Source organism: Corythoichthys intestinalis, unplaced genomic scaffold (genome assembly GCF_030265065.1).
Source record: "Corythoichthys intestinalis isolate RoL2023-P3 unplaced genomic scaffold, ASM3026506v1 HiC_scaffold_44, whole genome shotgun sequence".
In the NCBI taxonomy this organism is placed as follows: domain Eukaryota; kingdom Metazoa; phylum Chordata; class Actinopteri; order Syngnathiformes; family Syngnathidae; genus Corythoichthys; species Corythoichthys intestinalis.
Window position 1 is genome coordinate 61904 of NW_026651613.1, and position 13365 is coordinate 75268.

A 13365-nucleotide genomic window follows, 5' to 3' on the forward strand; every position below is an offset into this window, starting at 1 on the left:
ATTTTTATGGACAGAATTTCTAGGCGCAGCCGAAGCGTTGAGGGGGTCCGGTTTGGTGACCTCAGCATTGAATCTCTGCTTTTTGCAGATGATTTAGTGCTGTTGGCTTCATCAAGCCGTGACCTCCAACTCTCACTGGAGCGGTTCGCAGCTGAGTGTGAAGCAGTTGGGATGAAGATCAGCACCTCCAAATCCGAGACCAAGGTCCTCAGTCGGAAAAGGGTGGAGTGCCCTCTCCGGGTCGGGGATGAGATACTGCCCCAAGTGGAGGAGTTCAAGTATCTTGGGGTCTTGTTCACGAGTGACGGTAGGAGGGAGCGGGAGATCGACAGGCGAATCGGTGCGGCGTCTGCAGTAATGCGGACTCTGCACCGGTCCGTAGTGGTGAAGAAGGAGCTGAGCCGAAAGGCAAAGCTCTCGATTTACCAGTCGATCTACGTTCCTACCCTCACCTATGGTCACGAGCTTTGGGTCGTGACCGAAAGAACAAGATCCCGGATACAAGCGGCCGAAATGAGTTTCCTCCGCAGGGTGTCCGGGCTCTCCCTTAGAGGTAGGGTGAGAAGCTCGGTCATCCGGGAGGGACTCGGCGTCGAGCTGCTACTCCTCCGCGTAGAGAGGAGCCAGCTGAGGTGGCTCGGGCATCTGGTCCGGATGCCTCCCGGACGCCTCCCTGGAGAGGTGTTCCGGGTATGTCCCACCGGCGGGAGGCCCCGGGGACGACCCAGGACATGCTGGAGAGACTATGTCTCTCGGCTGGCCTGGGAACGCCTTGGGATCCCGCCGGAGGAGCTGGTTGAAGTGGCTGGGGAGAGGGAAGTCTGGGCTTCCCTGTTAAAGCTGCTGCCCCCGCGACCCGACCCTGGAACAAGCGGAAGATAATGGATGGATGGATGGATGTGTTATGATCTCCAATAAGACTCCAAAGTCGATCTTTTTGTTCTTCTTAGTATTTTACTCATTGCCTGCTATTGACAGCTGTAGACATCCAACTCGTTTAAACTGGAAAGAATGGTTGTGAATGCTCATCTTTCAGTGTCAGTGGCGACACTAGACATCCAATTCATTTTGACTGGAAGGGTTGGCAGTAGTCATTCGCTGCTAGCCTCTCCTAGCCAAAATGGATATGGACGTCTGGTGCCGTCAATGGCAACCAAACGTTGTGTAAAAATGAGTGCCCTATATAGGATTAAAATTGCAAAATCTTTCACTCCAAGTCAAGAAAATGAATGTTTAATAGTTAACACATTTTCTCTTTTTAAGAAATGAACTTCTGATGGAAGGGAAAAAAAAAAGAGCAAAAGTCACTGACCATCCACGTCAAAGTGTTTCCAGATGTCGATGAACTGGGCGGCTGTGAGCTCGGCCAGGTGCAGGTGAGGTTGCTGAGTCTGGGCTGCCATCTCGTCTGTCCCCCGTGGATTGGATGCACTTGCACGCAGGGCCGGCCCAGGCCACTTGGGGGCCCTAAGCAAAATGCCAAGGGGCCCATATTTTTGGCCCACCATTTCGTCACAGAGTACTGTGAAACCCATACATGCAATCCAACCCATACGTCCACATTTTGTATATTAATCAGATTTTGTTGCACTGCATACTTCAAACTTCTCACCCCAAATGATTGTCAGTACTTACAGTAGATGGCGCCAAACCTTTTTCTGATTGGTATACTACTTGATAATAATGTCCGATATAAATGAAATGACTATATCTACGCTCTCCAGTCCAAATGCATATTATGCCAATATTTCGTTTTACTACAATCAGCGGAAGCCGTACATTTGCCGTTGCCGACAGGTGACAGCTTGCTCCGCTTTACTTGATTCGCTCCAGGCTTTTGCCCTGCAGCTAATGGCAATTACCAGTACGACATATTGACAAGCTCAGCTGACAACAGCGTTCAAGTCGGAGTGTCTTGCACAACAACAACAACATAAACAACATGCTCAATTACCGCGATACTGTTGTAGGGCTGCAGCTATAGAATATTTTAGTAATCGATTAATTGATGGACCAGTCAGTTGGAATATTCGAGTAATCGGATTAGAAACATGAAAAATTAAAATACCTGAGCTCAGCCTCAAAGAGTATAATTATTTTTTTTTTTTTTTTAATGAGGATCTATGTACAACAAAAGAACAATTGGCTAACTTGCATAGAAAAAGTCAGCTAGCTTAAATGCTATAAAATGCTGGTTTTTTTCACAATGCTCTTAACAAATGATTCAGACACATATTCCCACAAAAAACGGCTAGATATACCTATAAACTAAATTATGAATACATTAAAAAAACATTAGCTCAAACAAAAACTTAGCTCACGTTGGTCTTAACAGGGAGCAGTTGGATTCAGCCATGTAAAAAGAGGCAGACCAGAGGGCAGTGCATCCACCCTAATCAATAAAAGTAAATGCAAACAATTTCAAAATAAACCATTACAATGCCACTTTCATTAAACAAATACTCAAAGCAACAACATTTAATTCGAATGTTTTTTCTAATCGAATACTCGAGTTCATCGATTAATCGTTGCAGCACTATACTGTTGTTTCTTTTCTTCTACGATTTTCTTCTTTCCTTTCTCTGCTCCAGAGGGATAAATTCTCTTCCACATATCCGTGCATCTATTTTCCAAGCAAGTTTGAGCACCAATCATCGCAAAGCAGGTTTAACGTCACTCCCCAGGTTGCCAGATTGTAATGACAAGAAAATGGATGTTTGCATAGATCAACGGCAATGCGCCCCACATTATTCACGATGCCCTATTAACAACCTATAAAATGAGGTTTCCAGATTGGGGCCCCGCCCCCGAGTGGTCAGGGGCCCTAAGCAGCTGCATAGTCTGCGTATAGGCTGGGCCGGCCTTGATCCTATCCTATTGTTTAGCCACAACTGGATTCATTACCTTGTTACTTTTAATCCTTCACACAGCCGCTGGAAACAAATGTTTTATCCATCTGCAGGCGACCATCGTGATTTTACAGCACTATTTGGGTGTGTGTCTGCCTTAAGGCAAAACACCACCGCTTTTGTCCAACGGCGTCGCTGAAATCGACTAAAACTGAAAAGTGACCAAGTGTTGCCATTGACAGCACTTAAACCTCCACTCCATTTGAACTGGAAGGGCTGGAAGCGAACGAACGTATTCGCTGTCCCCCTCCTTGTTCAAATGGAGTGTATGTTTACTAGTGACAAACAGATTGAAATTCACAGACAAAAAAAAAATAAACTAAATGATTGTACACGTACATGACAAAGCAGTACTAACAAAGCATTTGTAATTGCAATCATTTTCTGGGAGAAATTGAGCATTAACTGACAGAATTGCATGGGTGCCAATACTTTTGGCCAGCAGTGTACGTCGGCTCCTTCATTGATGATGTGAGTATGCGTTGTAAAGTGAATTAATGTCGCTGCACATAGACTGTGAACATTCCTCACAATGCTTGGTGGAGAAACAGTTGTGATGATGTCTTCTTGGGTCCATTTTTTTCCCCGATCGTACACAATCGTGATCTAGTTTTTATCGGCCATGACTGTTTGCTTGGATGACCAAACGTCCTCTTTGCCCGGACATGTCCACTTTTCACGTCCTGTCCGTTGCATCCGGCTTGATTTATAAATTCTGATGATCTGATGGGATGGTAGCATGTCTGATTAAGTGTTTACGAAAGTGAAATGCCATGGAAATATCCAATCTTGCCTAGCTTTCTAAATAAAACCTGTGATTGCAGGTGAACCAGCTTATGAAATGAGGGAGACTGACCCAGACTGGGCACCACCCCTACATCTGGGACACACATCTGTTACACCGACAAACACTGCACGCTCTGCAAGACGAACGTGAGCAGCTACGGAAAGAGACACTGCAAGCACCAGAGATGGGGGTCCAGCAGGATGCAAACATTGAAGAGCTGCAGACCAAGGAGGGACCATCTGAGCCTGGTGAAATAAACAGTCACCAACAGAATGAGGAAGGGACACCTGACGCTGGAGAAGAAAGTGGTCAGCTACAGACTGAAGAGGGGACACATGAAGCTGGAGAAAAAGGTGATCAGCTAATCACGGAGGATGAGACGCACAACACCAATCAGGATGTGACACAGACTGTGATTATTGACCGTTTTGAAATTTTCACAGAAAACTCATCAAATCTGAAAGCACGTGCCCAAATGTTTTCCAGCTACAAGCACCACCACACTATGAAGTATTTAATATGTATTACACCCAAGGGAGCCATTTGTTTCTTATCAAAAGGCTGGGGAGGGCGTACAAGTGACAAACATATAACCCTGAACAGTGATTTTTTTGTTTTTTAAATATTTGTTACCTGGGGACAATGTCTTGGCTGACAGAGGTTTTGACATGCAAGAATGTGTGGGCATGTAGTGTTCAGATGTCAAACTCCCAGCATTTACAAAAGGCCGCTGTCAGCACATTTGAGAATCCATGTTGAAAGGGTCATCGGAAATGTTTGTCAGAAGTATAAGATCTTAAAAGGGAACCATACCCATAAACATGATTCTTCCATGTGAAGGGGAAGAAGCCCCAATGTTGGATAAGGTCACTTTCTACATACTGTACTACATAGACGTCATCATTTTGTAAGTGGGCCAATTTTGCACTTTCCCCAATAAGTTCGTTTTTATTTGGAATTTGGGAATTAGATGAACTCAAGACACCCCTCTCAACATTTTAGCATCTCTGAACATCGTCATTTTTGTTTTTCTAATTGCCAGCTAGGAATGGAGGCATCGTCTTCACAACCAACAAAAATGCAATTTTATTATTACTATCATCTAGAATTTTTCCTCCGTGTCATGTCCTGCTTTTTTGTGTTGACACTTGCCTTTGTGTTTCTCAGTGTACATCAGAAGCGATGACCGGCCACCATGCTTTGCTGCCTAAACTGCGCCTGAGAAGTACATGTACAAACAAGGTATTGTTCTGGATGCCTTTTAAAAAAACAACAACATCTCCTTCATTTAAAAAATGAATTGAACTACATTATTTCTTCTTGTCTGATGTTTTTTTACGCCTGACAGCTAGGAAAAACTGCCATGCCGTCACCGCAGCTCCAACAGACCAGCAGATCCTTGGCCAGCTCACGGTGACCTTTGGGAAATACAAAGGCAAGACCTTCTGTGGCTTATGGAGGAAGATGTCTGCTATGTCAAGTAGTGAGTATAAATAAGAAATTGATGTGTGTCTTTGTTACCCAAAAGAAAATAAAAAAATCAGTTTAAAACAACTACTGCATGCTCTCTTAAAAAGTCTCCTCGATAGCCACGTGAAGGAGAGGCGACGACAGATGGGAAGGTGCGACACCAAAACTGGGGAGTGGTGGCTGAAGGAGCAGCTTCTACGCTACGTGGATATGTTCCCTCCGGTGTCATGCCACTTGGAGCAGAACATCGACCGGGCCATCTGCGGGCATGGCAGCTTCCGGTCCTTCACGTTCGAGGAGATGTGGCAGTTTTATGACCTCTCCAAGTTCTTCCGTAACGATCTCGCCAAAAGCGCAGAAGAATGGAAGATGGTCCAGGAAGCCTTCTGCTTCGTGCGTCAGTGGCTACTGATGACAGAGTAGGACATCAATGTCACGTTAAGCGATTTCGACTGTACATCCTCACAAAGGAGGAGGAGGTCAGTAGGTCGATAAAAAAATAACATAATTTCCTTTGCCAGTGTTTTAATGCATTTCAGGGCTTACCCGTGATATTTATTTTTTGTTCTGTAGCAAGCTAAAGGCAAAGTTGCACCAGCTACGCCCCTCACGTCAGCTTGTGCATCAGCATTAGCAGCATTATCAACATGACCTGCTGTAGCAAATACACCATCTTCAGCAGCAGTAGCAGCAGCACAACAACAAGCACCACCACCACAAGGTGATGATGAAGACTGGCAATGTAAAATACTACGCGCCTGTGCGCTTTTTGCCCAATCTGCACAGGGTCACAAAAAATATTGATAAAAAAAAAAAAAAAAAAAGACCTACATGGTCAAGGCGTCCACGTCCAAAGGACTTTCTGGCAGGTCTTTTGAAAACTTTGTAAATTTTAAGGAGGCGGTCAATGACCTTGTAAAATAAAACATATTGAGATGTACTTCATGTCTCAGCTACTTCTTTTTACACACACAAATAACCATATTGCTCGGCATAGCATATAGTCCTGTATATTGTGCACTTTCCCAATGAGTGCTCACAGAAAATTAAAAACCTAGTCCTTATTTCTCAACACGTCAATATCTGCAAAACACTTGCTTATCATTAAACTTATTTAAGACTCAATACAGGCTGCTTAACTTTTACTGTGTACTATATCTCCTTTATTTAAATACAAGAAAAAAAAAACTGGAATTTGAGTGTAATAACAAATACATTTAAGGCATACAGAAATTGGGAAAAGTCCAAATGCCCATAATTGAAAGTGGGGAAAAAATAGGCCAAGACAACACAACAGCTAAAACAGTAATGAAGAAATCTATAATGCTGCGCTTCGGACCACGACGCCACTTGAAGGAAACAACGTCGAACTTTGGTCCCGCCCTCCCGCAGCCTCTGAACAGATGCTCAACCACCCTGCAGAATGGAAAGATGCCAAGGCCACCCAGAGTTAACTTGTTACCTGTTGGGCAGAATGACATCGTGAATGAAAATTTAAAACCTAGTAACTTACTTCTAATGGAATACTAGTTTCTTAACACTTGTATATCTGATTAACACTTGCATATTGCAGTTTGCTATTGGCCTAGTTCAGGAGTCGGCTATCATTTTATTTATTTTAACATCAACACTACCTCCTTCGTACACTTAAATTTATTTTTAGGTAGTACTAGTGTATATTATTTATTTATGTACTATTGACATTAATTTATTGTGTGATGCACTAGTAGGGTGTTGCTATTTTTAATGTCATTGTACTATTTGAATGACAGAGCCTATTCTATTCTAACATTCAAACAGCCGTATTCAACCGCCTGCAACTACCACAGAAAAGACAACACACAAATGGACCTAAAATATGAATGAATGAGCTCATCTGTGTATACGTATTTTATATATTCTGCGGGGGAAAATTCACCTAACAAAGGCATTTAGGATTCTTTTACATTGGCCAAAAACACACCTCCTTAAAATAAATTTAAAAAGCTTTGAAATGTTATAAATATTCTTAATTCCAGAATAAATATGGTTCAAAACATTATTTGAAAGCAGATTTTTCTTGATTTAGGTAAAAAATGACCAACGTTTAGATGTATGTGCTTAATAAGAACAAATGGCAATATTTACTGAAGTAAGTAAGTGGGATAATCTCACATTCATCTGTTAGTCTTTAACGCGCAAAACAAGATGGAGAAAATGATTTGACTAGACTATGTGGGCCTAAAGTGCAGTAAGTAACTGGAATTAGTGCTCATTGTTTAAATACACTTTCAACTCATTCATAAACTGTTTTACAAAAAACTCATAGCTGCCACCCTGGAGGGGATGTTCAATCCGAGTGGGTTCGGTCACAGATTGCAGACCGGAAGAACTGGCCAATCAGAGCAGGGTTGGGGTACCACCCCACACTCTGGACTGATGACCAATCAGAGAGAGCGTCTTTAACAGTAGGGCAGAATGCTACAAATCAGTCAACTTTTTGCAATTTGAAGACAGAGGCCGCATCGCTCCTGACCTTTGACCCTTGACCCTAATGTTTGACCCAGGGCGTCAACGTTGCATGCAGGTGTCGCCAGAGTTCGATTGCACTTCACGTGGGAGGAGGCCCCAAAAGACTGTAAGGTGGTTGTAAAGTGTATTGTGTTAGGGCTCCTTGATTGCAGGCTGGGAGACCAGACGGGCGAAGACGCCGACAGCTGCAAGCCATCGAAATCAGCCGCCTTTATAAGCCAGCTCGTCGTTGCCGCTCGTCGCCAGACCAAACTTTCAGTAATCCCGTCAGTGAAGTCCAGCATTCAGGTATTTACCACATTAATTCTTACCCGGCTAATCAGACCTCTTGTTCCGTCCCAGGATTCCCCGTGCCTGCTCCCTGAATTGTACCGACGCCTGATTGAGCTCCTGTCAACACCTGCCAGCTACACGCCAAGTGCACGTGCGGTGCTGCGACTTGTGCTCAAATAAACTTTTGAAAATCACCACAGCCACCCTTGTCTGCTTTGGGGTCCACTTCCCAGCGCACCCTAACAGCTTGGTCTGGCCATCACGGACCCCGCGGACATGGATCCGAGTTATGCTTCCCCGTCACCCCCCGCCGTTGATCGACACGCTCAAGCCCTCGAATATCTTTACCAAAAGGTAGGAGAAATTTCTGAGGCACTACAGTCTCTCCAGGCGCAGTTCACGCCGCTTCCCCTGCATCCGACGTCACCACCCCGCCGAGACTTCATCTCCCCAACGCCTCGCGAGCCGCACGTGCCACCCCCTGCCCCCTACGATGGCGACTTGGGCTCTTGTCGTGCCTTTTTAGTGCAGTGCGGTCTCGTGTTCGATCAACAGCCACAAACATACGGCAGCGAGCGGGCCAAGATCGCTTACCTGATCGGGTGCCTTCGCGGTCCAGCTTTAGCCTGGGCCACAGCTGAGTGGGACAAGGGCTCGGCGGCGTGCGCCTCATATGACTGCTTCACAGCCGAGATGCGCAAAGTTTTCGACCACCCGGTCCGTGGTAAGGAAGCCGCCAAACGCCTAATGTCCATCCGTCAGGGGGGGCGCAGCGTCGCAGAGTTCTCCGTGGAGTTCCGCACGCTTGCAGCTGAGAGCCAATTCAACGACGCCGCGCTTCAAGAGGTCTTCACCGGCGCACTCAGCGAATCGCTCAAGGACGAGTTGGCTTCCAGGGACGAGCCAGGGAATCTCGATCAGCTCATCGATCGTTCGATTCGAATCGACAATCGACTTCGCGAAAGACGACGTCAACGCAGCGAGCCGCCGCCTTTCAAGTTTCACTGTCCCGCTGCCCAGAGTATGGCCCTACTTCCGGGTATTCCCCACACATCGTCGCCTCTACACTGCCCTCTGCTGAGAGCCCCGAGCCCATGCAGCTAGGGAGAGCCAGGCTCACTGAGGAGGAACGCACACGTAGGCTCGCTGCCCAGCTATGCATCTACTGTGGCCAAGCAGGGCATTTCCTCCGCCATTGTCCGGTGCGTCCGGGAAACGGGCAGGCTCACCAGTAGGTGAGGAAATACTGGTGAGTCATGCGTTTAACAATTCCTCAGCTCGGCTCCAGCTCCCCGCCACACTTACTTGGAAAGACCAGTCCTGCAGAGTGAAGGCTTTTGTTGATTGTGGTGCTGATCAAAGTTTTATTGATCGCAGGTTGGTGAAACAGCTGGGCGTCGGAACGCGCTCGTTACCTGTCCCGTTAAAGACCATCGCACTCAATGGACAGGTGCTGTTTAGTGTGGGGGAGCAAACCGACCCTGTCCACCTTCTTCTATCGGGTAACCACCAAGAGGTACTCAGTCTATTAGTAATCGATTGCCCTCACACGCCGCTGGTTCTTGGCCTACCCTGGCTCAAGACTCACAGCCCAGCGGAGGATTGGACCCATCCCAAGCTCACTGCATGGAGTGCCTTTTGCCATAAAAATTGTTTAAAATCTGCCCTAGCTCCGGCCTATCCTGTCCAGAACCCAGACCAGCTAGACCTCTCATCAGTCCCTGAGTGCTACCATGACCTGAGCCTAGTCTTCAGTAAAGACCGAGCAGTGGCCCTGCCCCCCCACCGCCCTTATGACTGTGCCATAGACCTACTTCCTGGCGCCGCCCTGCCAAAGGAGCGCATTTATAAGATCTCGGAAGCTGAGAGGGAGGTGCTGCAGTCCTATATCAGAGTCCTTGGCCACAGGTATAATTCGTCCGTCCTCATCCCCGGTCGGCGCCGGCCTCTTCTTTGTGGGGAAAAAGGATGGCACATTGAGGCCCATCATTGATTTCCGTGGCCTCAACAAAATCACCATTAAGAACACGTACCCACTCCCCCTGATGGACTCGGCGTTCACACCCCTCCATGGCGCGCGTATATTCACCAAGCTCGACCTACGCAGCGCTTATCATCTGGTCCGTGTCAGAGAGGGAGATGAGTGGAAGACCGCGTTTAACACTCCCCTGGGCCATTTTGAGTATCTCGTCATGCCTTTTGGACTCACTAATGCCCCGGCGGTTTTCCAGAACCTGGTCAATGACGTGCTGAGAGACATGATCAACAGGTTTGTTTTTGTTTATCTTGATGACATCCTGATTTTCTCTCCTAACCTCACAGAGCACGAGCAGCACGTACGCCAGGTGCTCCAAAGACTCCTGGAAAACCGTCTGTTTGTGAAGGCAGAAAAGTGCGAGTTCCACGTCCCAGAGACCAAATTCCTGGGCTACGTCATTGCCAAGGGTGAACTCCGCATGGACCCTGGTAAGCTAACCGCAGTGGTAGAGTGGCCACGGCCCACCGATCGGAAACAACTCCAACGTTTCCTCGGGTTCGCAAACTTTTATCGGGGGTTCATCAGGAATTACAGCAGGGTCGCAGCACCGCTAACGGCCCTCACATCGACCGTTTCACCGTTTCGCTGGTCTGACTCTGCTGACGCTGCCTTCAGGTACCTTAAGCAATGCTTTACTTCAGCCCCCGTGCTGGCACATCCTGACCTTGCCTTACAGTTCATTGTGGAGGTGGATGCCTCTGAAATGGGCGTGGGAGCAGTCTTGTCCCAACGACAGACTGGCGATGGCAAGGTGCACCCCAGTGCATTTTTCTCCCGCAGACTAACCCCCGCCGAGCAAAACTATAGCATTGGGGACCGCGAGTTGCTGGCTGTTAAACTTGCCCTGGAGGAGTGGCGGCACCTGCTGGAGGGAGCTCGCCAGCCTTTCATCGTTTTGACTGATCACAAAAACCTGGAGTACCTCAAGGCTGCCCGGAGGATCTATGTTTTTGGAACGTTTTAATTTCTCTCTCTCCTATATCTCAGGGGCACGTAATGTCAAGCCAGATGCCCTATCCCGCCAGTTCCTGCCTAGTGAGACCAGGGTGGACCCGGCCCCCATTCTCCCTTCCACCTGTTTTCTTGCTGCAGTGGAATGGGAGGTGGAGTCCAAGGTTAAGGAAGCCCTTGGGGAGCACCCGGACCCCCGGCAGGGGTCTCAGGCTAATTTGTTTGTTCCCGCATCAGTCCGGCAACAGGTGCTGGAGTGGGCCAACTCGTCTCGCCTGTTCTGCCACCCGGGTATCCGCAGGAGCCTCGCTGTGTTGCGCCAATGGTTCTGGTGGGCCACAATGCCTGAGGACACACGGGCTTTTGTCACTGCTTGCCACGTTTGCGCCCGCAACAAGACCTCGACCAAACCCAGCTCTGGCCTGCTTCGCCCTCTTCCCATCCCTAGCCGCCCGTGGTCCCATATCGCCCTGGACTTTGTCTCCGGTCTCCCCCCTTCCCGAGGTAACACCGTAATACTCACTGTGGTTGACAGATTTTCCAAGGGGGCCCATTTCATCCCGCTTCGCAAACTCCCATCGGCGAAGGAGACCGGAGAACTGCTGGTCCAGCATGTCTTCCGCCTGCATGGCATCCCGTCTGATATTGTGTCTGATAGGGGTCCCCAATTCACCTCGCAGGTGTGGAGGGCTTTCTGCGCAGCTCTGGACGTTGGTGTGAGTCTCTCCTCAGGTTACCATCCTCAAACCAACGGCCAGTGTGAACGCACAAACCAACAGCTGGAAGCAGCACTCTGCTGTGTCGCACAGTCCTGTCCCAATTCCTGGAGCGACCACCTCTCCTGGGTCGAATATGCCCATAATACCCTGCCGAACGCCTCCTCAGGCATGTCCCCCTTCCTGTGCTCACTGGGCTAACAGCCCCCCTTGTTCCCATCCCAAGAGCAGGACATAGCGGTTCCCTCGGTGCAAAGGCACATCAACCGGTGCACCAAGGTTTGGAGGAGAGCACGCGCTGCGCTAATCCGCTCGTCCGAAAGTTCCCAGGCCCAGTCCAACCGTCGCCGTACACCAGCCCCTGTCTACTCTGTGGGGCAGAAGGTATGGCTCTCCTCAAAACACTTGCCACTAAGAGTTAATTCCAGGAAACTGGCCCCACGTTTTGTCGGCCCCTTTGAAGTAGAGAAGGTAGTGAATCCCTGCTCAGTCCGCCTCAAGCTCCCCAGGTCTCTGCGTGTCCATCCCACCTTCCATGTTTCCCAGGTAAAGCCGGTCTCGTCATGCCCGTTGTCCCCTCCGGTGCAGACTCCCCCTCCTCCATCGTTAATTGACGGGCACCCAGCCTTCAAAGTGAGACGTCTCTTGGACGTCCGCCGTCGTGGCCGTGGGGTACAGTACCTCGTCGACTGGGAGGGCTATGGGCCTGAGGAGCGAAGTTGGATCCCAGCCAGGCAGGTGTTGTGCAGGTCCCTGATACGCGACTTCCATCGCGCCTATCCCGATCGCGTGCCTCGGGCGCCTTGTGTCGCCCGTGGGGGGGGGGGGGGGGGGGGGGACTGTTAGGGCTCCTTGATTGCAGGCTGGAGACCAGACGGGCGAAGACGCCGACAGCTGCAAGCCATCGAAATCAGCCGCCTTTATAAGCCAGCTCGTCGTTGCCGCTCGTCGCCAGACCAAACTTTCAGTAATCCCGTCAGTGAAGTCCAGCATTCAGGTATTTACCACATTAATTCTTACCCGGCTAATCAGACCTCTTGTTCCGTCCCAGGATTCCCCGTGCCTGCTCCCTGAATTGTACCGACGCCTGATTGAGCTCCTGTCAACACCTGCCAGCTACACGCCAAGTGCACGTGCGGTGCTGCGACTTGTGCTCAAATAAACTTTTGAAAATCACCACAGCCACCCTTGTCTGCTTTGGGGTCCACTTCCCAGCGCACCCTAACATATTGAGTGTAATAGTGAAAGACACATATCAGCTCTGCACCCTGGTCCACCGGCTGAAGCTACACACCAGACTACAACCAACAAAGACGACAGCGGGGAGCAAAGTGAAAGCTCATCATCCTCAGTCAACTCCATGTGTACGAAGATTTGTGGAAGCGAAAATGGCTCACGTTCATGTTCCAAGATCTGCTTAGTGAAGCTGGTCAACGAGAGAAAGCTGTTAAAGTGTATGCTGTGTTGGACGAACAGAGCAACAAGTCTCTTGCTAAGACTGAATTCTTTGAAATTTTCAGTGTAAACTCTCAGATGATGCCATACACACTGAAAACATGCTCAGGTATACAAGAGACAGCAGGTCGACGAGCATCGAATTTCATACTGGAGGCTATGGATGGGAAATCACAACTTCCTTTGCCCACTTTAATCGAGTGTGAGATGGTACCAGACGACAGGACTGAAATTCCATCTCCAAATATTGCACTC

The 13365-nt window shown here is 48.5% G+C and overlaps 1 long non-coding RNA gene across 1 annotated transcript; it reads left to right on the forward strand.

Annotated features, from left to right (window-relative positions):
* Nucleotides 1–812: 812 nt before the first annotated feature.
* On the forward strand, nucleotides 813–6076 carry LOC130911422 (uncharacterized). The gene is made up of 6 exons (XR_009062106.1): nucleotides 813–1376; nucleotides 3734–4049; nucleotides 4864–4938; nucleotides 5045–5179; nucleotides 5274–5645; nucleotides 5740–6076. It is a non-coding gene; the product is annotated as an uncharacterized LOC130911422 (long non-coding RNA).
* The last annotated feature ends 7289 nt before the right edge of the window (nucleotides 6077–13365 follow it).